The 24,955-nt window shown below is 45.0% G+C and overlaps 1 long non-coding RNA gene across 1 annotated transcript in view; it reads right to left on the bottom strand.

Moving 5' to 3' along the window:
• Nucleotides 1-2,939: 2,939 nt before the first annotated feature.
• Nucleotides 2,940-24,955, bottom strand: part of LOC146059109 (uncharacterized) — a 31,233-nt gene continuing 9,217 nt past the window's right edge. Inside the window, exons 4-5 of the long non-coding RNA XR_014470152.1 lie at nt 15,255-15,456; nt 2,940-3,167 (exon numbers count right to left, since the gene is read on the bottom strand). This is a non-coding gene — a long non-coding RNA (uncharacterized LOC146059109). The remainder of the gene's footprint in view (nt 3,168-15,254; nt 15,457-24,955) is intronic.

Raw genomic sequence — 24,955 nt, forward strand, 5'->3', positions numbered from 1 at the left:
GAATTCATGGCCTGTGCCTGTGTAAGTGGTGCGGATGGAGAGGGCACCTTCAGTTTATTTCCTGTAAAGAAATAGGATACAATGGGGTAATATCATCTTAAGATGGGCCATGCTTGGAAAATCTTCCTTGTATCCGCTTCCATAAAGATCTTTGGGGCTGTGGAAAACTGAGGAAATAGCGATTTCTCTTTTTTTATCTAGTGCACTGGTTCCCAACTATCTTATTCTCCCATACCCCCTCATTTATGAGTACCCCTACTCTCAATTATAAATTTCCATTGTACTTGAGTGGAAGTGAGCGGTATGCGTGTACTGATAAGGAGTGATGTGTGGCTTTTTGTCTGGCTGTTGGCTGTGTACTGTCTCTAGGGTTCCCCTTAACGCCTGTAGGTTTAATGCCACTGCTTCCTCCACCCATGCCAGATGATCGCTGATGTCTGAGGGCAGCGCGGGTAGCTCTCAGTGGATTACTAGTTGGGCAAAAGCACGCGGAGACGCTGATGAGCCAAAATTGACGCAACTTGGTTCTTCTCCGTGGCAGTGGGAGATTTCTGCCTTTGGGAGAATTCTTCTGCCGCCATTACCAATATTATTTTCAAGTACCCCCAACCGGTCTTCAGAGTACCCCCAGAGGTACAATTACCCCCGGTTGGGAACCGCTGATCTACCTACAAAAGGTCTTATACTGTATGGTAGTCTTATCATAGGGTAGATTAAAGTCATGTTTACTGTCCTGCTCCTATTCAGAATACGGTTCTTGTGTATTATCACGGCGCCCAGTTTTGATACGTACGTTAACTTAGTGAAATCGCATAATGTTATAGTAGCATGTGATGCGATGCGATTTTACCCTTCCCGCTCCATGTCATTCTGGCCCCTGTCACATCTTGTCAGAAATTCACTCTAAAGGGGATTTTCTGTGGTGACAAGAGGTATATTTCAGAGCTCGTGATTTTCCAGTGTTTTCCAGTTATTTCGACTATGATTTCCATTAATTTTTTTGCGATGGCAGCATCATCAATGAGCATGGTCACGCTCCCTCAGACTGAGGAGGTTGCAGTCCAATTTTTTCAGGAGCATCACCTGCTGCCAGTGACGGTGACTTGCACAAATGGCCACACCATGCGCTTGTCCATCAAGGAGTGTAGGTGGAGGTGCTACATAAAAGCATGCCGACAAAAGGTGAGCCCATTTGTTCCCGGGGTACCGCTTGTCATTCCTGACTCTTGTGAGGTTTATTTATTCCTGGGCAGAGGAGCTGACCTCAATAGAGTATTGCCAGCGTGAGCTGAAGATGTCTATTAAGACTGTGGTGCTGTACAATGCATGGATGCGGTAGGCCAGTACCATGGACTTGATGGCACAGCCGCAGCACCGTATTGGTGGCCCGGGATAGTTCGTCGAGGTAGACGAAAGTCTGTTTGCGAAAAGACAAAGTAATGTTGGGCACGTTTTACCGCAGCAATGGGTGTTTGGAGGCATTGCACGTGAAAGTGGTCAGTGCTTCATCACCGCTGTGCCAAAACAGGATGCCAGCACTGTTATGGTCGCTATTAACAGTTTTATCGAGCCGGAACCACCATTTACAGCGATTGTTGGCAGGCATATAGCACGGAGGAGTTGGAACGGGCAGTATACCATCATGCCCGTGTAAACCATAAATATAATTTTGATGACCCCGAAACTGGTGTGCACACACAAACAATAGAACGTCTTTGGGGGTCCGCAAAATGGCGGAACAAGCGGCAACGTGGAACAGCACGCCATCATTTAGAATCTTATTTACAAGTGTTTATTTGGTGCAAATGTTTGGCGGCAGATAAGCCATTTGAAAGAATGTTACATGCCCTGACGCTGCTGCCAAAGGCAGATTGACTGTTCTTTTACTCTTCTTATTTTACTCCTATCGTTATTGTTCTTAGTGACACGTTGTCATTACTGTGTCAGATAAATGATTTCGCTGGTGTGAATGTGTCCAGAACACACCCCCATTAGCCACATCATCCCGAAGCGTGGCGAGCGCAGCGCACCCCGCAAGTGGACGCGTTACGCATCCTCCCGACCTTTTCATATCCCCACTATCCACGTCGGTGTGGAGTTGATTTTATATAGTGTGGCGAGCGCAGTGAGCCACCGAGCCCCGCGAGGGGACGTGGATTACTTTACATGTATTCCGCGTCCCCTCATGGTGCACGCTGCGCTCGCCACACTATATAAAATCAACTCCACGTCGACGTGGATAGTGGGGGTATGAAAAGGTCGGAGGACGCGTTCCACCACCCCTCGCTGCGCTCGCCACGCTTTGGGGTGGTGTGGATAATGGGGGTGACACTAAAATATGGCATAGGTGCTTAAAATTCCAAGCACCCATCACATCACATTGTAAGCACCCATCACGGTGCTTGTACAATGAAATATCGCATTGCATTTGGTACACTCAGTGTACTCAGATGGGATAAGATTGGATCCGATATTTCATTATAGAAGTAATCCTCTACACTTTCTATGGACATCGCATCACATCCTACTATAACGCGGCATGCGATGCAATTTCACTACGGAGAATAGCCCAGTACGCAAAATGCATACTGGGCACCGTGAAAATACACAAGTACCCAGAATACATACGAGAACCGGCGAATCAGATGTCGGCAGTTAGAATAATGACGCCGCCATCCTGACTCAGGGAAACCTTACATAATTAAGGTAAATATACTTACCATCCCCCTGTCATCTTCTAACTCTCCTTACCCAGAGCTTACCCATAACATCTCCAGCCCTCCCCCGGCTAATGCCTTTCCCAAACCCTCTTCCCTGCTGCCTACTCCTATAACCCTAACCCCACCCTCAGCCTAATCCTACATCCCTCGCTAGTGCATAAAACTAACCCCCCCCCCCCCCCGTACACACCCCTAATACCTACAAAAGTGATTCCACTAGTCAGGATTATGGTGTCGTCATCCTCATTAATGTCTTCATTTCTGCACCGGTCTTCTTCTGGCCACTAGCTGTAATGCTGGCTTTGTAATTCTGACTGCTGGTATCCCGTCGCCGGTATCCTAACCGCATCCCTGCTATTCACCTCTGCTGTAGAAAGATGCAGTCAGTCCTTATGCAGTGTTGTCCTGTGGGAAAGTCCAGTGAGTTCTGGGTAACAGCAACAGGTGCTGAAATGAAGTGACAGGAGGTAAACAAATTAAATACTGATATTTTTAATGGTGCAAATCAGTTATCAACACAATCACATCAATCTAAAGATAAAAGTGACAGAAGAAGAAGATGACATGATTATCTAATACCCAAATACAGTCACGTTCCTAATAGAGATGGGCAGATTCTGATTTCCTCTGATTTCAAAGCAGGATCTTATTGGCTATCCCAAATCACATGACAGTTGTTGACAGTTGATAGCCAATAAGATCCTGCTTTGAAATCAGAGTAAATCAGAGTAAATCAGAGTCTGCATATCTCTAGTTCCTAATTTCAGTGTTTAAATGCAGGGCCAGGTATAAAACAATGGCCAGCCCATGTATATAAAGCACACCACCATTTGAAAAAACGCTATAGTGTATTGAAAAAAATCTCAATGCATACAATGTTGTTTGTGCCCATGAGGAAGGTGCAAGCACACCGAAACCGCTGTCGGGCTGGATGGGGATAAGCTGCGTCAGCGGCTCCCTCAAACAGATATGATAAGTACATCATGATCTTACTATGAACTTGCATTGAATTTTGTCCAAAAACTTCACACCCCCTGACGAAGTCTTCGGATGAAACATGTCAGGGTCTGGCTTGTGACGCTCGACACCTTGCTCATCAACCCGGCAGCAGCTCCTATACCGGCCTCCAGGAGGTGGCAGCGCATTCCAGCATGTTCACGCCTACGGGGATGGTGGTAGGATTTACTAGCCCGATGTTTGCTGAATTGCCTGGTGATTTTAATTAATGCCTAATGGTAGCCAGCCCACTTTGCTTTATTTTATGGCACGAGCAACTGCTAAATTGTCTCTGTGGATAATTTTATATCTAGATCAGGGTAATTTGGGTAGTTTCTGTTGTCATTATGATTTAAAAAGAGTAAACACAGTTATTTGACAATAAATGGCTTCACCCAGTACTATTTTTCTGGAAAAATAGGTCCAAGAAATCCAGGTCTGGGGGCGGATCAATTCAATAAAAAAAATATATATATATAATAGAGAGAGGGAGAGAGAGATAGATCTATATATTGGGCGGTATTCAATGAGAATACCTGCGAGGTGCAGCGAATCCTTTTTAGGATTCGCTGCACATTCGCCACGTTCCGGAGTCGGCGGGCTCCGGTATTCAACGTGTCAGGGGCTGCCCCTGACTGGCGAATAGGATCTCCTGCGGCGAATGCCGCAGGGAGCCTGAGGACGGTGTCAGGCAGAGAGATGGAAGTCTCTCTGCCTGCCCCAGAACGTTTGTGGGGGGAGGTGGGCTCCCCGGGTGCCAGGCAGCACAGGCTGCCCCCGGGGGTGCCAGCAGGGGACCGTATATTCACTATAACCGATCGTAACGATCGGGTGCAGTGAATATATGAATATGTAATGAGCGGCTCGGCTCCGGCGCCCCCTGCTGGCTGCTGTGTAAAATTTAAAATTAAATATATATTCATGTGCTTACAGCACATGAATAAAAATAGCATGCCCCTCTTTAGAATAAAATTCCTGATTTTTTGACACCAAATGTAAAAAACAAAACACTTTATTTTAAAAGTTCACATTTCACTTCACCATAAAAAGATAGCGATTGCTACTCGGTGAATCATGGCGAAAAAAACATTCAAATGTATTCGCCATGTGGTCATTGAATAGGGTGATTCACCGTTTTAGTCAAAAATTCGCCAAACAGCACAAATTCGCCATAAAAACATGGCGAATCAGGCTCATTGAATACCGCCCATTGTATTTAGAAACAAAGGCACTCACAAGTGACTTTAAAATACAACTTATCTTATGGAAAGTAGATTTTCAGTTCCTGATGATGTCATATTTAATTAGAGGTTCAGGAACTGAGTTCCTGCTGGTTCCTGCTGAAAAATAGCACTGGCTTTACCCAACCACTAACCATGAGTGAAAGTAAAGTTTGTGAGTGATCATTCATATTCTCTGACAAATGGCTAGAAAATCATAAATTCTGCTAGGGTATGTAAACATGAGTATAACTGTATATATGTCTATGTCCGTGTGTAACCAAAACACTCCCATCTGCTGGCAGCGAGTGAAACTACGTGGGAAATTTACCAATATGAAAAACCTAGTTTTTCGTATTGGTATTTCCCCTCCGACTGCATACGACTGTTTTAGTCGTATGCAAAGTCGTGTTACGGAGGGGAAATTACAAAGCAGTCAGATACGACTGCTTTGTAACCCTCCGATGGTGTAACAATTCGTATTAGCGGCCGTATATACGGCTGCTAATACGAATTATTTCTAGCAGTCTGCACGGATCAGTCAGATCCGTGCAGGCTGCAGAGTGTAAAATTTTTTTTAAAAAATAAATAAATGGAAAAAAAATCGGCGTGGGGTCCCCCCCACAGCCGAAACCAGCACCAGGCTGACAGAGCCTGGAGCCGGTAATTAAAAATCAGGGAACCCGACAAATAGGGGTTCCCCGATTTTTAACAACCAGCCCCAGGCTCCTGCTCTGGGGCTGGTTCCCAAAATACGGGGGACAAAATGACTAGGGGTCCCCCGTATTTTAAGAACCAGCCCCAGGCAAAACCAGCCAGCAGGGTAATGCCACAGCCGGGGGGAGACTTTTTATGCAAGTCCCCCTGGCCAAAGCATTCATCCCTACCGACCAGTCAGCCTGGCCAAGGGCCCTGGGGGAGTGGGGACCCCCCCAATGAAGGGGTCCCCCCCCTCCAGGACTTACCTGACCAGGCTGAAGCCTGGTACTGTCCCCGATGCCCCTGGGCGGTGGGCATCGGGCTGATTATGGTGTAAAAAAAAAGATAAAACTATTGTTTTTTACTGTGGCACTACAAGTGCCAGCAAGCTGGGACTTGGAGAACCACAAGTCCCAGCCTGCTGGGCATTAAAGGGCCCGCTGGCACTTGTAGTTCCACAGTTAAAAAAATAGTGCACAAAACACACTGACACACATTTGAAATAAAAGTTTAATACACACATCACAAACACACTGATACTTACCTATCTTGATCCCGTCGGTAGGTCGCTGGCTCCGGTGTCGGCGGCTCCGGTGTCGACGGCTCCAGTGTCGGCGGCTCCGGGTCGGCGGCTCCGAGGTCGGCGTCCTGTCTGAAGAAAATCCATGTTGGACCTGTGGAAGTAAATCCTACTCACCAGGTCCTCCATGGATGGTCTTCTGTCTTCTCTCTTCTTTTCCAGGACTTTATTCTTTCTCTTCTGTCTTCTGTCTTCTTCTTTGTTTACGCTGCCGGCTGTCGGGACTTTCAGAGCTGGAGAGATGTTGCCTCCTCGACGTCTGGACTAAGAATTCACTTTCCGCCACCCAATTTGTTCATTCACTTAATCAAAATAGATATAATCTAACCTTCACCCACACTTTTAGTGAGTCTTTTGTCAACTTCTTGGACGTGACTCTCGAAATCAAAGACAATAAAATTATAACATCTAATTATGTAAAACCTGTAAATACCAATTCTTATGTGCACTTTAAAAGTGTACATTATATGCCATGGAAAACTAATATCCCGAAGGGTCAATTCATGCGCCTTAGGCGAAATTGCACCGAAACTGAACAATTTCTAATACAGGCTAATACAATGTCCGAATCTTTTCTGGAAAGAGAATATCCCGATCAATTACTGAAAAAAGCATTACACGAAACACTCAAAATGAATAGAAATGATTTATTGAAAAAAGAAAATCCAAATCAAAATAAAAATAAAACCAAAATTGATTTAGAATCGAATGAAAAAGAGCTTGCTTTTATTAGCAAATATAACAACTGCTCTAACGACATAAGAAATATAGTTACAAAAAACTATAGAGTGTTACATCAGGATAAAATTCTATCCAATATTATCCCAGAAAAACCGAGAATTATATATAAAAAGAATAAGACTCTAAAAAACATTCTTGCACCCAGTCATCTAAAAAAAGATATGTTACAAAAAACTCCTAAAATCAATGATCATCTGTCATGGCTTCCAGATAAACCTAAAGGTTTTTTTAAATGTGGGAAACCCAAATGCATAATGTGCAAACACATTATTAAACAACAACCTACTATAACAACGTCAGAACAGCTCCCCTCCACACCAAAAACTTTCATAAACTGTGAATCCACATATATAATCTATCTTTTAAAATGTGGCTGTAATCTTCCCTATGTTGGAAGAACAACGAGATGTTTGCGAACTAGGTTTATGGAACATAGACGTAATATACTAAAAGGTTTTGAAAAGCACAGTGTGTCTAGACACTATAGAATTCAGCATAATTCTAACCCTACATGTCTGTCTATAACAGCTTTAGAACATATAGCATGTACCCCACGAGGTGGAGATCGTTTCAACCTGCTTTGCAAGAGAGAAATATACTGGACCCTGAAATTTAATTCACTACACCCAGATGGATTAAATGAGACTATAGAGCTTAATACAGTCTTATAACTCCTTCACACCCTTCCAGCCCCTTGTGTCATCCTTTCCATTTCTCACTGTTGAATTTATGTCTTCCGTGATCTATATATGAGCATAATACTAAACCTACTTCTGTAAAAACTTTGTACACTTGTATTTTCATCATCGATCATCTAAATGTTTTTTCTATGTATATGTAATTATAAAACATCCGGAGTTCATCTATTGAACCATTTGAATGTTCAAATGTTCTTCATATGTATGTAATTTTAAAATATTGTCATCTGACTCATCGTACACCTCTTATCCTTCCAATGTTCTCACTGGACAATGTTCCGATTTCCCAGCACGGAGATTGGACTATCGGGTGCTGACATGACAGCATTTGTGGTTGTTGTCATGACAGCGCGGTGGACGTCCTCCCACGTTGTCTGATTCGCCCGGGTACGTGGTACGTGACAGAGAGACGTGCAAACGTCCTTCTCTGGCGTCTGGATGGCATGGGAGGCGTCCACTCTGTTGCTAGACATGACGCGGGTCACGTGACATCACGTGACCATGTCTGTCACCTAGCAACGCGCTAGATACATGCCCGCAGTCTGGGGGCGCACACGCCGTCGACACTGCCGATACCGGCAATCGGCACTTGAAGGTGAGGCGCACCTAGTGCTGTGACCATGTATACTTTGTTCCATGTTCACATGGACAACATCTATGTGTGTGTATATATATGCATTCGTTATTTCATGTCTTCTGACAGCACCAGTATTACTTCCGGGTCATGTGACCTATACAAACGGGATCATAATTTATTTTTCCCTTGTTTTTTCTAAACGCATTTATGATAAATCAGATTCTGATACAAGCGATTGCCTCCTATATAGTTTAATAAATAAGTGGTCTTATTATTTACACGGTTCTCATATGTAAAATAGTTTTTAGATACTAATTAACGCACAGGTGAATCACCTAAGCAATCAACCACCAGGTATAAAAACCATGCCTGAAAGCTTGCAAACATACATACCTGCTCCTGATGAAGCCGGGATATCCGGGGAAACGCGTTGAGCACAAGCGATTCATGCTGCTGTGAAACCTTCCACCCACCATTGCCAAGTGACGTGTCCACCCTCCCACAGTTGGTCCTCCACAAATCTTCTGGATTCAAAAATTCTTATGGGATACAGCCTTATTCCTAATCATCCAGCTACTATCTAAGAGGACACATACACTGGGACATCCTGAGTCCTTGAAATTATAGGACATACTCTATGGACACCTCGTCACAGACCCTGGCTTTCACAACCGACCAGGCACAAATGGGATGGTAATATACAGCATTTTATTTCTATTTTACTTTCCAAGCAGCTACAAATCATCAAGACATATTATCCTCTGAGATAGTATTTTCTCATTGCTATGGACTGTTTGCTTTTAAAGTGATTCATTTAACATTGATTTAACATTGTTTTAATTTATAAATAAATTGTTATACTTTTTGAGAACCGTGTATTATCCAATTATTACAGCCAGCGCTGGCACATACCCCCCTCTTTTCTACATTTTGGTAAATGTCCCCCTACATCTCTTTCCCACATACAAAAACACAGAAGCAATCACATGGTCTTAGCTTCTCTCTCTCTCTCTCTCTCTCTCTCTCTCTCTCTCTCTCTCTCTCTCTCTCTCTGTATATATATATATATATATATATATATATATATATATATATATACAGAGAGGGAGAGAGAGAGGAAGAGAGAGAGAGAGAATAACCCTTTCACTGTGCTAGGAACGTGTCTGTGACAGCAACTCTATGAGTCCCCCCTGTTAGTGGGGGGAACTCCCACTAACTAACTGTGGGGCAGATTTTTTAAGCTTGGAGAAGAGATAAACTGGAGATAAAGCGGAGAAAAGGTAAAAGGAAATAAAGCACCAGCCAATCAACTCCCAACTGTCTTTTTCAAACACAGCTGATTGGCTGGTGCTTTATCTCCTTTTACCTTTTCTCTGCTTTATCTCCAGTTTATCTCTTCTCCAAGCTTAATAAATCTGCCCCTAAGAGAGAACAGAATACACAAAGGAAATATAGAGTGCGCCTCCTCGTGTATCACCACCACCACCTTAGATTTTGATGGTAATTATCAATATGCTCAATGTCAGATAAAATTATACAATTTATTAAAAATTAGCAGAATATGCAGAATTGCGGCATTATTTCATCCAATAAATTAATGTAGAATCAGATAGCAGTCATCACAATAACCCGACGCATTTCACTTGGACTTCATCAGGGGTGCAAAAAAGACTCGATAAAAGAAGGCTTCAAATTGAACAGGTCTGGTTCCTCTAAGGTTCCCGAACCGACCAGATTTTAAATTACCTGGCTTTAACTACAATGGAGAATGAGGCAAAAACTGTATAGTTTGGGGAGGGGCTTGTCTGTAAATCCTCTCATATAATTTATTGAAACCCTTCTGGGTCCAGGGATAAAGAGCCACAATTCAATGAGTAGGTGATTCAATATCTTCTTTAAATCTCTATATTGAAACACTTAACAACCCTAATGAGGGAGTGTTTTACCTTGGTAAAACCTTGGTTGGAAGCCTAGTGGGGTAGAGTCTGGTGACAATCCAATATAAAAATTCTGTGGTACTATACTCCCAGAATGATGATTTTATCCCCTATTAATGAGGGATGTGTGTTCACCTAGGGATGCAATCTGCATATATATATATATAGATATAGGCGATATAATCACAGGCTGGCAATCTGTCAGGCACTCACCAAAGGAGTGGCGGAGCAACCTGTAGCCAAGCACTGGCTGGCAGCTGGACATTCCGCTGCCAGCCTTCGTTCAAAAATTATTGATCACATCCCCCCTCCTAGGCGAGGTGGTGATCGGGGCCGCATGTTGCTTCAACTAGGACGTAGATAGATCTATCGGCTTGATACCATCTCGCCTAGGGGATTGAATAAGAATTTGAGATTATACTGCTTCTTATCATTTTGATAATCTATCAATAAGAATCTTTTTATGTTATATATGTATAGCACATACAGAAGTATTATACCCTTAAGCTTATTGAAATGTTGCTGCTGTTTTGAAAGTATTGTAATTGTTGTCGTTTTGTGTACTTTTATTAATGTATCACACTCTGGGGCAGATTTATTAAGCTTGGAGAAGAGATAAACTGGAGATAAAGCGGAGAAAAGGTAAAAGGAGATAAAGCACCAGCCAATCAACTGTGTTTGAAAAAGACAGTTGGGAGTTGATTGGCTGGTGCTTTATCACCTTTTTCCTTTTCTCCGCTTTATCTCCAGTTTATCTCTTCGCCAAGATTAATAAATCTGCCCCTCTGTTCTGTGCAGGGTTGCTATGGTGATTGAGTAACACAGCCATCAGCCGCACCGGAAGCCCGCATGCGTCATCGGTCTGCGTGTTGGGAGCTCCGTGCAGAGACAAGATGCGCAGGGATTATCCCGGGTGCAGGTATGGTATGTTTCTTAATTGGGGGGATGTCTCACTGATGTTGGTTGGTATAAATGTATACACTAATTATTATCATGTTGTCCCTGATGACGAGCTGATAGGCTCGAAACATGTTGGAATAAACAACATTTTTTCTCCACCGCAATATGAGACTCCACAAGTTTCCACAAGTCGAAACGCGTTGGTGGGGTGCCACTACCACTGAAGTTCTTGTTTGTGTGTGTGACCGAGCTGCCCCCCATACCAGTATAACCGTGAGTGTGCTTCCCGGGCTTCCATCTGGCCACTGTTGTGTTTTCTGGTTTTTGGAGTCTATCTGGCACCGTTTTTTTATAATTGTTTTATAATAAAAGGAAAAAAAGTTTTTTATTCAAAATGGAGTTGGAGATGTCTTTTACATAAAGAAACCTTGATGAGAGTTCCATCACCCTGATACTTGTAAGCTATAAGTAAGCACCGTTTGTCGATTACCATAAAGAAAAAGAAACCGTTATATACGGGGTTCTAACCCTTTTTATGTAAGCAGAGTGTAAGCGATTCATATATCCTGACACGAGGTGATCCTGTTGTCTATTATATCCCCAGTAGAGCGCTGTACTCCCAAAATTTTGTCTGTGATATATGGTAGTTTTTAACCAGTTTGATAACACTGGTTGAGGAGACCAGCAGCACTTTTAATTGGGCAACAGAATTTCAAGTCCATTTGTTTTGTATACATCATCCAGTGGTGACTAAGACAGCTAATCATAAGCTCCCCCCTTAGTGCCTGGTCCTCCACCAATGGCATGCTACCACAGCCTAACCCTAACCGTAACCCTATGCTCATTTAGTCTAACCCTAATGCTTCCATGTGGCTATTCAATACCATACAAATTAGAATCAGGTCATATACTGTATTAATATCAATTTGTTTGGTTGCTATGGGCAACATCCCCACTTTTCATGATTAGAAGCTTTAGTAAATTTACCCCTAAGTATCTCTTAAATACTTCTGTAACTTCGTTAGGTCATTAGGATATTCTATTGTGTACCGGCCACTAAGAAGCAATTTGTATTTTATATAATTAACATGCTGTCTGTATTGTATGCCGGTCACTAGGATGCTCTCTGTTCTGCATCCTAAGCAAAATTTGCAGCGTTGCATGTGGACCAGAATAAGGTCTTAAGGCACTAGTGGGAGGACCATGAATTAGGATTAAACATAGGGTCGGTATACTGACCAGAAGGCTGGTAGAGGCTAAGGCAGTAAAGCAATTTTAACATGCAAGGAATAGACATACATACTGTACCATACAAATAAATAAGGACCAAATAAGGTTTGAGTTAACCATAAGGTTAGCAATGCGAAATAAACCGAGTTCATTGCAGAAAGCAATTCAGGCATACAGATGTGTCCACATACATCTTGGCTTTTTTTCTCAATTTGTCACAACATGTAAAACACGGCTTAGCTGTTTTTCCCAATGTAGCAATTACATAGAGTCTAAAAAATTTTTTGAAGCAGTAGAACTTGTATAAAGTAATAGATTAGAGAAGCAAATTTTTAGAAAAATCACGTGACTTTTGCAGAGTCCAAGGTGTGCCATATTGTGCCATACATGGTGCAGTAAAACCAAGATGTACGTGGACACATCTGTATGTTCTGATTTGATCCTTAACGTAACAGTAACTAATATACCGATCCAATGGCTTTCAATCAAAAATGCCCCTGTAGCTCAAAAGCCCCTGGATACGCAGAGTAGATAACTTGGGATAGATATAAGATTAGCGGCTATGTTATTTCTGCCGATACCACATCTTCCACCTGCAGCGGATGTGGGCTCCAGGCTGCACAGAAGATCTTGCAAGAGAAACGAAACATCACGTATGCGACCTGGCCTGGGGAAGAAACACATTGCATCAGCATTAATCTGATGCGTTGTGCACTCTAGAAGGGAGCACCGGAAAGCAAAGGTTTCACTCCCATGCTCCAGCTTGTCGGTGTACCTTCCCGCTTTGCCTTCATAATGAGGTGAAGCAGGAAGTCCTACAGCGGCACAATCCATGCCACTATAATATACCCCCCCTGGACTTTTACTGTAATTTATGATTGCCATCACTTCTGTTGAACTATATAATTGGTGAGAAAGGTGTTACAGCACAGGGGATCATATATTGAAGAAGAAAGCCAATCACTTCCCAAATCCAACTCAAATTACATGAATGCTAAACATGGTAACTCCTGTTACTCCTCACACATAACCAATGTGTGCACTCCCCATCTGTTTGTACATACTCCTCCTACCAATGTATTGCTTCTTCTACTGTCTCCACCTTCCATTGCTGGGACTCCTCTTACCCACACAAATTGCATAGGCTTTACCTATTTACTTTATTGTTACCCATCTATGTTTTACATGGTTGCGTCTACATGAGGCTACTTCCAGAATTTTTACCACTGCCAGTTCTCAGTCTGATCTCAATCAAATAGGCACCTATAGTGTATGCTGGGCTCATCCTTGTACAGAACGTGGGTAGTTTCTACTTTATACAACTGGCTGTAATATGTACTGTATACATCTGGAACTCTCCTTCCTGGTTCCAGTTCTCACTTTATGACATCATAATGGATGGGCAAATATTTGGGGCATCACAGCTCTCTTCTCACAAGCTGGTTCTCCTGTACCGTGAGACCCCCAGGAAATCAAAAGAAATATAAAGTCAGCTTGTCTCTCCGAATCAGTTTAAAAAAACTGTCCTGCATTTGGTCATGGGATATAATGGGTGATTTCATGTATTAAAGACATTTTAGAAATCATTTTTATATATTGCAGTCTATACTTTGGTACTTGTGTATTTTGGCGGCGCCCACGATGAGGATCGCGTCCATCGTGTGTGAAAAATCGGGTCCATCGCGTCCATCGCGTCGCGTCGTGTGCATTAACATGGCACACGACGCGACCGACGCGATGGACGCGATTTCTCCATAGGCTTCAATGTTAAAATATTTAAACATTGATATCGTGTCGGTCGCGTCGGTCTTGTGCCATTATAATGGCACAAGATAAGATGGACTTGATAAAGTCCATTTTACATGGAATAAAATGGGAAATGGGCCAATATGGCCCATTTCTCATTGTATATGTCCCCGTCATGTCCAAATATAACTGCCCCCCCCATTGTGAGCGGCACCCCAGTATTGACGTCAACCCGAAGCGTGGCGAGCGCAGCGAGCCCGCGAGGGGCGGCGGTGCGCGTCCTCCGACCTTTTCATACCCCTACTATCCACGTCGGCGTGGAGTTGAGAATAGAATAGTGTGGCGAGCGCAGCGAGCCACCGAGCCTGAAGCGTGGCGAGCGCAGCGAGCCCCGCGAGGGGACGCGGACACCTGTGAAGCCCGCGTGGGGACGCGGATACCTGTGAAGGTATCCGCATCCCCTCGCGGGGCTCGCTGCGCTCGCCACGCTTCGGGCTCGGTGGCTCGCTGCGCTCGCCACACTATTCTATTCTCAACTCCACGCCGACGTGGATAGTAGGGGTATGAAAAGGTCGTAGGACGCGTACCGCCGCCCCTCGCGGGCTCGCTACGCTCGCCACGCTTCGGGTTGGCGTCAATACTGGGGTGCCGCTGACAATGGGGGGCATTTATATTTGGACATGACGGGGCCATATACAATGAGAAATGGGCCATATTGGCCCATTTCCCATTGTTTTCTATGTTAGATGGACTTTATCAACTACATTTGATCTTGTGCCATTATAATGGCACAAGTCCGACGCGACCGACAGTATTTCAATGTTAAAAATATTTTAACATTGAAGCCTATGGAGAAATCGCGTCGGTCGCGTCGTGTGCCTTAACTTTAAGGCACACGACGCAACGCGATGGACCCGATTTCTCCATCGGGTTCAATGTTAAAAATATTTTAACATTGAATCCTATGGAGAAATCGCGTCCATCGCGTCGCGTCGTGTGCCTTAAAGTTAAGGCACACGATGCCCGCGACGGGCGCCGCCAAAATACACAAGTACCTATACTTTTAAGCTCCAGGTATTAAATATACAGAACAGAATGATAAGCTAACAAATGAAGTTCCACTTGGCAGGTCTTGGAACTGGAATCCAATCAAGCAAAACTTTGTTTCCAGAAACTAAACAACATTAACTAGTTACCCAGACAGGTGTACCTGTGGCTCTCTTATTTATATGTTGCTTCATTCTCAGGCCAAAAAATCAAGCAGCGTTCTATCCAAAGTGCATCTGAACTTTGCTTCCTGCCAGGTTCCATGTCAGAATGTAATGAGTCAGCGCACAGTACATGGGTCTCTCTCATCCTCATCATGTTGTAGCCAGGCATACAGTGCCACTGGAAAACAGATCTTCAGCATTCTGAGAATACAATCATCATCATCATTATTATTATTATTATTATTATTATTATTATTATCATAATTTCTTTATACAGTAGTATAGGCAATACTTCTGTATGTAACACAGAAGGGAATAATTAATATTCCTCACAGTTCATATTCCTCTTAGGTTAAATATTTTAAATAAATTCCATATTTTGGTAACTCATAATAATATTATATTATTATATTGTGATTTTAAAAAACAATATTCGTAGAAATATTTTGTAACATATATTTGTGGCCAAAATACACTATAGTGGCCTGATTCAGAGGTAAATGCTTCCGCGTCTGCTCGCTTATATTAGGGTGGCCAATTCTGGGATCGGGATTGGCGGGATCCTGGGGTTTGGCCCCAAAATTGTCAGGATTTCAACCCTGGGATTGGAAACTCCAATCCTGAGATTTGGGGATTATATTGCGCATGCACAGTCTAATGCCGGGCAGCATCCGAGCACCCGCTCAGACGCTGCCCGGCTTCTCCCATTCCTGGCTGTGTGGCTCTGCGCACATGACGTGGTCATATTGGCTTCCCTAGCTGATAGCTTCTTCCGCCCCATTTCTAATGCCGTCTATCTCAAACTCAACAGCATCTTTGTGTGTCCACTCTGTGTAACACATGCACCATAATGGTTTCATGAAGTGTTTCTATATGTGGAGTTGTAAAATAATTGTCACTGCGTGCGCAATTTCAACTAGGAGCAACAGTGGCGAGTTGCTTTTGTAAGAGCGTAGAAACGACACCAATGGCACACAAACTTGTCCTTCTAGCTGACTGAGGAAGCCGCCAAGTGTTACTAAAGGCGGAGAAACGCGTTTTGGAGTGAGCCCCATTGTGCCTGGTCCTGCAACTCTGCTATAATATTCTGCATAGCGCTGTATGTGGATTACAAATACCCAATTGGGTGCTGTTAACAGGAGCAAGCTTTCCCTATACAAGAACCTCCGGATACAAATCTGGTAATTGGAGAGACTTACCCTAATACATCTATCCCACAAGCGAAATACCCATGATAAGGTTGAAAACCCAAGTGCAGGACTGGTAACTATAAATGTATTCCGAACTTCAAACATAGCCTCAAATGACTGCTTCTAAAAAGCTGCAATCCTTTATACTGTATATATGTTATGTGTTGTGTGTCCTGTCTGTCTGTTAAAATCATTGTGCACAAATGTCTACTTGTATGAATTATTATATGTACATTTTTAATAAATATTTCTATTTTGCCAAAATCCATTGGTCAGGATATTCAATTTACTGAGCAGGACCGCGCTTCTTAAAGTGACAGATACCAATTGGTGTCTGTCACTTATCTCCATATCTGTCCTTCTAGCAGCCTGATCTTGCTCTGGACTCTGATATGTAAGCAAACTTATGGGGCTGTGAATAAAAATTGGTGAATCCGGTGGGATTGTTAGCGCAGTATACAGTATACCTGCATATGCACCCAGGTGGGAGATGATTGCGCCTAATTGAACTGACCACTGTGAGGGACCTGCTTGCCTGCAAGTGGATAGTGGGGGTGCACTTTTTAGAGGTGGGGGCTTGCTACTACACACAATCCCCATCAAGAGTTTATACAGATGTAGGGCTGCTTATTCAGCCTACCAATGGCGGTTATAACACCAGCCCGCCATGGCGGCCCACGGCACCGCAATACATTTTAACAGCTTGGCAACAATTAGCGGTGGTGTTGCTGGATGAGTGCAATATCAGTGATCATCCACCAGATGTCACTTTTTTTAAATCTTCACTATGCATGCGTGAAATGTGTGCTGTAGCGTGTGCATGAAGTGACTACAGTATTAAAAAGCTCTGTAGCGCAGGAACTACTTTGCTACTACTGTACTGTTCAGTACTGTAGATAGACAACTCTTATCAGGTGTGAAGTGGATAAGAGCGCTGCTCTGCATGTTGTACATTAACCCTTTGAGGTCCGCACCGAAAAGAAAGTTTATTATAAACGCATTTCTGAGGCCTATATCTCAAAAACTGTGGGGTCTCATTTAAAAAAAATATTGATTGTTGTTGGTTGTTGTTAATATTATCCTCAGTGAATAAAAAAATGCAAATAATTTTTTTTCCTTTGCTTTATTTGTGTCGTGGACCTCAAAGGGTTAAAGTCTATGATTGAATCTGTAAATGCTCTAGGGCAGCGGTTCTCAAACTGTGGATCCTGACCCCAAAGTGGGTCCCTATCTTCTCGGTATGGGGTCGCGACTCCATGTTGCTGACCATCAGGCTGATGACTTTTCTAATCTCAGTCAGTGATTGAAGGAGTCTGAAAAAACTGTTGAATTGTCTGTTATTTTAGACTCCTCCCATCATGTTGTGCCTCCACAATGCTGCCATGTATGTGCTGTCTGCTGACTACACGTGTGATGTGATGACCTTCTGCAGTAGATTGCTGGGGTCCTGTCATTATTTTTATTGTCTGTTGGGGTCCCCTCATTATTCTTATTGATTGTTGGGGTCCTAGAGAAAAATAGCTTGAGTACCCCTGCTCTAGGAAAACTCCCTTAAAAACTATGGGTCATATTATCACAATTTGTATATTGAAAAAATGCTTAAAGAAGACCCGTGAAAAATAAAAGATAGTGTAGTATCTTCATAACATTGTGCACCCTTAGGCCCTTATTCTGATTGAGTTGGACCATTGCATATTTCGGAAGGGCACGAGTGTTCTTAACCCTGCATATCGCACGGATCGCTCACGCCGTCCGAATGCGGTAGGACGCCAAGCGAATGGACCGCGAGTGGATGTTTCATGTGAATACCCACTCACTGGCCTGTGGGAACCTCCCCCATCCTCCGATTGTCGCCGACTATCGAATGATGGACCGAGCGGTCAGGCAGCCATGAGTGCTCCAGACCACTCGGACAGTTATCCATGTGAAAGCAGGGATATGGGCGGGCAGCTGACATCCGGCTATGTCAGCTGTTCGCCCCCCACACGTGCATCATGGCCATATTTCTATACGCACGCCCAGCGTTTTCATGGGAACGCCCATGAAACGCGGGGTGTATACATATGGTAATGAGCCTAAACAGCCCTTCACGCCCCTCTCCACCTCCAGATGGTCCTGTACGATTGTTTTCCACACGGAATTCACACTGTGTTCGGACGTGCGAGCCGTACGCACATGCGCAGAAGCACCTCTGCATATGCGCACACACAAAACATTGCCGTCTGTCCGCACGTGCAGCCGCCCTACTCAATCAGAATAAGGGCCTTAGTGATAATTCAGGAAAAAAAGTAGTGTATCTACTGTATGCATTTTCTCCCACAGAGAGGACACAAAGGACTGTGGTGGAAATTTACTAAGATGGGAGTTTTATTTCACATGGGATGTTGCTATGGGCAATCAACCAGATACTATCTATTATCTTCTAGAAGGTGCTAATAAATAAGCAGTAGATTCTGATTGGTTGGCCTAAAGCAATTAATGATAAACCGGAGTGTCAGCAAAAGGTGCGGTAACTGACAATATGGCAATGAGACTACAAAGTACGAACGTAAGACTCTGGCCACATCACGTGTGTTCCTGCAGTTCTCTCTAATGACCATGTCACCGCATTAGACGTGGCTGCCACCCTTGCACAGTAGCATAGTATGAGTGTCAGCAATTGTCACACATGGTTGGAAAAGCTGTCTGTGCCTTGCATCAAAGTCTGTAGCTCCTGTTATCAGCAATCATAAATCAATGTTTATGGAGACAGCAGAGGTTAAGCAGAGATGATAGCTATAGACATATTAACTGCTTCATGCCAACCAAGTAATTGTATGTCTGTAAAATCAAGAAAACCATTGTTCTGCACCACAATAAGAACATTTGTCACTTTAAAACAAACTTGAAATCAGTTTTTTTATCTTATTTACTATACTGAGTACATAACATAACAGTAATGGTGTAAACCAACTGAAGTATGGCGGTGACTCTGGTTTTCTTGGTAAGCTGAAAAACTCGCCTCTTACCGAATCCTTGTAATGCCGCCCCGGCAAATGCACGCCCCCCTGCTGCCATTTCCCCTTGCAACCATACGAGGGGATGTCACAAAGAAACATCCCTCGCATGTGCCCGCAGCGGGAGAAATCATTCGATTGTTGGCTACCATCGAATGATTTAATCTGCCTTTGCAAATAATTGTCAGTGGTGACTGACTTTTATAGTCGAGCAGCAGGATGAAGACAGGGCGGGCGGCTGACATCACGTTATGTCAGCCGCCCGCCCCCGGCACAATCCAATGGGAACGCCCCCCCCGCAATCCAATGGGAATGCCCAGTGTTTTCATGGGGATGCACATGAAATGCTGGGCATTCCCATGGGTGCTACTCGAGACCGCCGCCCCATGCCCCTGGCCCACACTGCTCCTTGTGAATGGCCCAGCAACCATTGGGGCAGGGGCTGATTTCGGTTCACTGCGAGTGAAATAATGCTTGGGAGAGACCGACATGTCTAGCTGAGATTTGCTGAAAATCAATCTGCCAGTATTTGCACAGTTTGGGAAAATCCCCTATTGATATGCAGAAAGAGCAGGAAGAATGGCACCATCTCCAGCTTCTTTGTCAGTTTGTGGGATGATAATATTCATACCTTGCTCAAACGGGATGCGTTCCAGGCTGCCGGGATGCTGAATGGTGAATAACCGGGGCAGGTTAGTATTATGAAGGTTTGGGCACTAGGGGGCAACCCAGGCTTATGCTGGGAGGGGGGGGCAGGGGTAAGGAGGTTTTTGCTAGGCCGTGGGCAGGTTATGGTTGATAGGGCCTTAGGGGGGTCCCTCCCTTGTGGAAAGGGAGGGCCAAGGTTAGAGGGGGGCAGTGGAAATCTAACTATACTTTCCTGAAACCTGTTATTCTTCCCCCGCCTATGTATTTTGACTGCCTGTATAACCTATACCTACATTACCAACATTAAATTAGATACACCACTTAACTGAATAGAGCACTGCCCCTAACCCATAAACCTAAGCCATTATGATGTCATGAGCTTAGGGGGCAGGGGTCACAGAGGGCGCTCTCGAGTCCTGTTATGCCACTAGTTTTGCCCACCTACTGTTAATTTGACCTACAGTATCTGGTGACAATTTGGCTTCAACTTCCACATAAAGCCACTTGCAGAATCTTTTCTTTTAATTCCAAGTCTACCTCGGTGGGCACTTGCCACAGTCCGGGAAAAAGGAAGCCAAGAGATGCATGCGTGATGATGATGATGACAACTATGTAAAGACATCATTTTAAAAAGTAATGTTGAGGAATAGGGCGAGGGACTGTACTTCCCCATATCCAAATCTACAAGCGTTCCCTGAAAACTCTCCTCTTCAGGCAAGCTCACCAAATTCCAGAACCAGCCACCTAACCTTCATATACCGATCCTATCTAATCACATCCCCACTGTACAATCCACACATATCCACTCTCTTTCTTTTTGACATTTTCCATCCTCCTGACCCGTGGCCTAACTGCTCAGTTACCGTATCATACAGCAGCCCAGGAACCTTTGCATTCTGGTGGAACTAATGCCTATTTCCCTATAGATTGTAAGCTTGCGAGCAGGGCCCTCATACCATTGACTGTAAATTTCCAGTTTGTTGTATCACTGTCTCCTTTTGTACAGTTCAATGGAATATGCTGCACTATATAAGAAACTGTTAATAAATAAATAATATCTCTACCATCATGAACCATAGAAAGATGTGCTCAGCACAGTAGTGAGAGTACCCTCAGTTGCAAAGGGGCTAAGTGCGCCACGGTAATGTAAAACTGGGGATTTTTAACTTTAAATCTCCACAGTAAAAAAATAATTTTCAAAAATGTACTCAGCAAGTTTCAGCCAATTTGTGTTGAACTATTGAGCTTATGATGCAAAGAAAATTAGAAGCTTCAAATTACTGTTTAACAGCAGTGAATATGCTACGTGCCAGGTTCTGTGTCTGACAGAAGTGATTTCAAAATAACTATATCTCCCTTTAACATTTCACACACCGTTATCTAGACAAATGTCAAATATGAACCTGGTGATCCATTTTCATTATTCCACAAAACGAAATGGGTGACTCAGCCTGGTTTGCAAAAGCAAACTCCTTCTATCATGGACAAAACTATGGCCCTTATTCAGATCTGATCGCAGTACAAATTTGTTCTCAAAATGGGCAAAATCATCTGCACTGCAGGGGGCAGAGTTAGATTTGGGTGAGTTATTTTGTTTCTGTGCAGGGTAAATACTGGCTGCATTATTTTTACACTGCAATTTATATTTCAGTTTCAACACACCCCACCTAAATGTAACTCTCTATCCATGTTACATCTGCCCCACCTGCAGTGCAAATGGTTTTGCCCATTTTGAGAACAAATTTGTACTGCGGTCAGATCTGAATAAGGGCTCGTGTGCACTGCAGAGAGAGTTACATTTTGGTGAGTTATTTTGTTTCTGTTCCTGTACTGGCTGCTTTATTCTTACACTACAATTTAGATGTCAGTTTGCTTTGAACAGATCCCACTGAAATGTACCTCTCTCTCTGCACATGTTAAATCAGCCCCACCTGCAGTGCACATGGTTTTGGCTCTTGCAAACCAACCTGAATAATTTCCTAAATCCCCTATATAAGTGAGAATGTACATATAAATTAGCATTTCAAGGCAAATGCAATGCTTAATGATATCATTTGCAAATAGAACAACGGAATGGCTGCATAGGCATGCAGTGGCTTAAACAGTCCAAGCTGTGTGTGTGCCTGTAGTTTGCATGTGACTCGAAGTGACCAATAAGGGCATAGGTGAAAGCAAGTTAGCTGAGGTAATACTGCAGGAGTGGGAGGAGTCTGCCTCTTCTTCCTGTGAAGTTTGTGGTGAGTAGCTGTGTCCCTGCGCTCTGCTCTTTCAGCTTGTGATTTTAGTTTTTTGAGGGTAAAATTCGTTTGTCAAGCACAGCTAGGTAGCGTTGCTTAGTTGTTTAGAGGTGGTGCTAGAGAATTTTTCCTCACAAAATGCCCAGAGCCACCCCCCAGCGTCCGAGGCGCTCCACCAGGCCCCCAGCTAGGTTTCTGGAAGATGGCGCTGACCGCGCTGAGCTGGACTTACCCAGTCTCACTGTCCAGCCCCCGGTCCTTGTTGCTGCTCCCAGGGTGGTCCGGGCGGCGGTAGTAGCTGCTAGAGCCGGGCGCGCTGTTCGCGCTGGTACGGCTCGGGTGGCTGCTGCGGCTAGGCCTGTGACGCCGGTCACTGCAGCCGGGCGGGGGAGGATGATGTCACGCGGTGGGCGCTCGTCCTTAGGACGCGCTCACCGCGGAGGGACTGTGGGAGGCAGCGGCGGGTCTCCGCTGGTGTCCCCTGACTCCGGGCGGCGGCCATTAGCCGCTGGTGTTTCAGGAAGGAGCAGCAGACGGCCTGGAATGGCGGCGAGGCCCGGGCAGCAGAGGGGGCGGGGCGGAAGTGCTGCGCTAGGCAGAGGCAGATCTGGCAGGCTTAGCAGAGGTCTGCACGCTGAATTTCAAGGGGGTGCTGTGTTAGGTGACCCTGCGCCTGATCCTGAGACTCCCATGTATGGTTATTTACCATCTTGGGAACGGCAGGGCGCAGTGAATGAAATGGAGGGCGGTGAGTCGGCAGCGGCTGCTGCCAGGGTTGCAGCTGGTAGGAGGCGGTCGTCCCGGGGAGGCCACCATGGGGCTGCTACTGCACCCAGGGGGGCCGGCAGGGATGCTCCGCACGCCCCAGCTTTTGACCCGGCACTGTTGTCTGCGGCGCTGTCCTCTGTGGCAGGCGCGCTGGCCCCACTGGTGGACGGGGTGCAGTAAGTAGTTCTGGCAGGAGAGGTCGCAGGTCAGGGAGAGTGAGCAGGGAACCCATCCCTGGGTGCGCGGAGTTTGTGAGGGCTTTTGGGGGGCCCAGTGGCTCCGCATTCCAACCAGAGGCGGAAGAAGAGCATTCTAATGTCCCGTTAGCTGGGACTAGACGTAGAGCAGCGCAGGTCCCTAGGCCCCCTCCTAATGTTCCTGCAGGTACAGATGAGGTCCCGGAGGACATGGAAGGTGATGATTGGTATGAAGATATGCCAGATGTGGATGATGATGACGACGACGACGAGACTTGGGTCGAAAAGGCGGAGTCGTCAGGTGAGAATACCTCAAAGGAGGAGAATACGTCAGTTGAGGGTTCCAGTTCTGATGGTTAAGGTTCATCTCATTACTCGTCCTCCTCTTCCTCCTCCTCGGTTGGGGGTTCTGACACGGGCAGCAAGGCTAAGGCTCGTAAGAGGGCAGCCAAATATGCCAAGAAGGAGGCGAGTAAGCACACCCGCAGCAGTAAACGTAAGCGGGCGGTTGCAGTCTCACGAAGGGAGAGAAAGAGGAGGAACTTGCCGGGTGTCGTGCATTGTGACTATACTCGGGTTCTCAGAGGCCTGAGGGAGAGTTGTAGGTCCAAGATTAAGAAGGGTGATTTTGTGGACCTATTTGGGCTGACAGATGAATCCAAAAAGGCCTACAAAGCGGCTAAGGGAAAAGGGGGCATAGGGGCCGAAGCATACAGATCATATGATAACTGGCTGGCAGGATTCTGCGTATTCGCAGCCTGTTACTTGGAGGATAGGCCCGAGGAGCATATGAATATTATTAGGTATATTCATATGGTCCATGACATGTACAGAAGGTACGGGGGTGTAGCATGGAGAAATTATGATGACCAGTTCAGGCGGAAGCAGGACTGCTTGCATGTGATTGACTTCGGGTGCAAGGATGTTGAGGTTTGGATGGAGGTAGCAAGGACTCATGCGGAGGGCTTGGAGTCGGTTCGCACAGCTGCCCCCCTTCCTTCCGCACCCCAACAGCCACAGCGGGCCATTACCGACAGTGTTCCACAGAAACGTTTCACACCTGGGGGTAGGTCATTCACCCCGGGCACAGCTAGGGGTAAATGCTATGCCTTTAATAATTCTTCTTGTAACTTGGGCAACCGTTGTAGGTACAAACACGTTTGTATAAACTGTTCAGGCAATCACCCGGCATCTGGTTGCTTTCGGGGATGCCGCCCCGGCAGAGGGGCGGCTACCTCGGCGGCCTCTAGAAACCCCACTCCAGGCCCCGCTCGCTAGAGCATCCACCCCGGTACAGGTGGCAGCCATGGGACCATGGCTGCAGTTGTACCCTGATAGAGAGGTTGCCGAGTTTTTGTACAAAGGTTTTAGCGAAGGTTTTCACCTACCTATACGGGGTGAGGTTGTTGGAGGAGCTTATAGAAATTTGTTATCCGCTCGTTCATTTGCGGCAGTTCTAAAGGAGAAGGTTGTGAAGGAAGTTCAGTTGGGTCGCATGGCAGGGCCTTTTTCGGAGCCTCCACTTCCAGACCTGGTTATCTCACCGGTGGGGGTGGTGCCGAAAAAGGCTCCAGGTAAATTCAGATTGATCCAACACCTGTCTTATCCTGCAGGTTTGTCGGTTAACGACGCCATCCCTGACGAATGCTGTTCGGTTGCGTACC

Source organism: Crinia signifera, chromosome 2 (assembly GCF_055691185.1).
Source record: "Crinia signifera chromosome 2, ASM5569118v1, whole genome shotgun sequence".
NCBI lineage: Eukaryota > Metazoa > Chordata > Amphibia > Anura > Myobatrachidae > Crinia > Crinia signifera.